This window comes from Mytilus trossulus, chromosome 3, assembly GCF_036588685.1.
Source record: "Mytilus trossulus isolate FHL-02 chromosome 3, PNRI_Mtr1.1.1.hap1, whole genome shotgun sequence".
Classification (NCBI taxonomy): Eukaryota; Metazoa; Mollusca; class Bivalvia; order Mytilida; family Mytilidae; genus Mytilus; species Mytilus trossulus.
Window position 1 is genome coordinate 89,622,999 of NC_086375.1, and position 2,633 is coordinate 89,625,631.

At 31.1% G+C, this 2,633-nt stretch overlaps 1 long non-coding RNA gene across 1 annotated transcript; it reads left to right on the forward strand.

Annotated features, from left to right (window-relative positions):
- Positions 1-778: 778 nt before the first annotated feature.
- Positions 779-2,072, forward strand: LOC134712790 (uncharacterized). Its single transcript, XR_010106325.1, has 2 exons — positions 779-813; positions 1,756-2,072. It is a non-coding gene; the product is annotated as an uncharacterized LOC134712790 (long non-coding RNA).
- The last annotated feature ends 561 nt before the right edge of the window (positions 2,073-2,633 follow it).

Genomic DNA, 2,633 nt, shown 5'->3' on the forward strand with positions numbered 1-2,633 from the left:
TCCCAACTCACAATAAACCATATAATTAACAGTAGATGCTTTGACCTTTAATATACGTTTTAAAAATTTCATATGAACCTGTTCGATATCATCACATTTGTGATTTCCCCAAGCCAAACTGGGCATCTGTTAGTACATCATGGTTTCTACTCCATTTAGTAAGTCGGGCGTTGATGAATGTTGTAAACAGCTTTCCAATATGGGACACAAGAGATATTCCACGAAAGTTTCCAGGCTGATTAACGTCTATATCTTGAATTGTTGAAGTAATTATTTCTTCATGGTAAGTGGGTTTGATTAACAACTAGCACCACCTACTTGGATAATTGACAAAAAATCATTTGATGTACATAATTATTGACATAGATTGAGGTCCTATTTCTGTCGTTTGAATGTCAAATGAAAAAATACAAACGAATTGCTCCAAATAAAAACCAAGCATTTTTTTATTTATATTTTTAAGTCAGATATGAAACAGATGAAACAAAATAAATAACAATTGAATTACAAAAAATTAATTGTAGTAAAAGTCTTGATTTTTTATTTAGAAATAATTCATTTTAAAAAACCGTAACCTAATATACGGCTTTTCGAAGTCTTCATGTTTTCCTGATTAATGTATTTAATTAAAACAGAGACATACATATATACACAGAGATTGGCAACTGTAACAGTGGTCAACGAAATCTAATCCACGACACGCATCTCACGAGACTTTAACGAGATCGCCATATTGATTCTAACACGACAAGTACACCACCACGCCAGAATTTTATAATTTATTACACATCAAGCATTTCAAAACAGCATAATGTAAGTATATATTTCAATTTCTACTATGAATTACCTTGTTTTATTCAGTTTGTAGTAGTTATTATTTAAAATTTTGAGACGATTAACGTTTTATTGCAGTATTTAATAATGGTAAAAACTGGGCCGAGATGCACGTTATGAAAATTTTTAGCACGGTCGTAATTTTTATCAAAACATTTTCATTTGAAGAGGAATAAAACAAATTGTGTGATGTATTACTTTCCCCAGACATATTGAATTTGCATGTAGAGGTTGTTTTTATCATATTTTCACCCACTTTGATGCAATTTACAATTAAAAATCAACATTATAGCTGACGGCCATGTTAATTTTCTTTAATATCAAGACAGACCCCTGTCCATGGCTACAGTTTAAAACTTTTCCATCTTCAGAGAATAATTGTTCCTAGCTCATTATTTTTTTCCCTATGACATACTGAATTTGCATAAAAAGGTTGTTTTTATCATATTTTCACCCACTTTGATTAATTTACAATTAAAAATCAGTATTATAGCTGACGGCCATGGTGTTTTGTTTCAATATCAAGACAGACCCCTGTCCGTATACACTTGATACTGTAAATTCAGAAATTATTGCGTGCATTTATTATTGATTTTCTCATTTTAAACTGAAATGCGATTTTAATTTTTACAACTTCTGTTAAGAATCCTGTTAAATTCATTCAAAATTTTTCAAAAAGTGAGTTTTAAACTCTCTCACATTTTTCGCAATAATAAAAACCTTGCATTAATTTCTGAATTTACAGTAGACTTTTCCATCTTCAGAGAATTATTGTACCCAGCACATGCATTACTTTCCTATCATGACAAACTGGATTTGTGTATAGAGGTTTTTTTTTTCATTATTTCCACCACTTTGATGACATTTACAATTTTATATATTTTTACATTCAGTATCTGACAGCTTTCTCTTTTTTAACAGGGTCCTGCTTGCTATAAAAGGACAAAGATGTTGATCAAATTTACCTGTCAGTGCAGCATACAAGAGATATAATATCATACATGGGCTGAATGTAGGACTCCCAAGTCTTTCTGATTGAAAATAAGACTTCCTGGCAAACAGGAACAACTAGTGATGACTTTTTCCAAAAGTGACGGCACAGTCATGTTGTGGACTGATTACTACTATCAATGTGATACTTAAAACTAACAATGGTTATGTAAGAGAGAAAAGTACATGTGCTTATCCTGACTGTAAAATGGATAAAAAAGCAAATAAATATCTTGTGTTCAACTTCATTAGTCTTATTTATGTTAACAAAATTTACATAGTTTTTACAAGAAACCATACATGTAGATGTATAACAATATGATGTAGTATGATTGCTAATGAGACAAGGATTTACATGTATGACTATCATTAGAAGGCCACTCTATTCACAAATTCCTTCCTCTTCATGGAAAGTAACATATGTAATTGTTTACATAAAATGACAAAATGTGTAGGAAAAGAAGCAAGAAATGTTCACTCTACTTCTGTACACTAGTCGCTTACATTGGTCACCATCTATGTTTGTTTCAGTCCTTTAAAAAAATGTCAATGGTGCTTATTTATATTTATCTGTTGTGCTGTGTTGTTTCAGTTTTACATGTCCTCATTCTGTGATCACTATTTCACCTCTCCTGTTTTGAAAAAATGTTTATGCTAATATCTTCTGCAATAAGTTGAAAAGGCACAGATGCTACGACTAAACAGAAATGTGAGGTATATGTGTCAATGAGACAACAACCCAACGACAACAATATTCTTTGCACATTTATGAATGTTTAAAAATTCTTGTGAAGGTCAAAAGCACATAA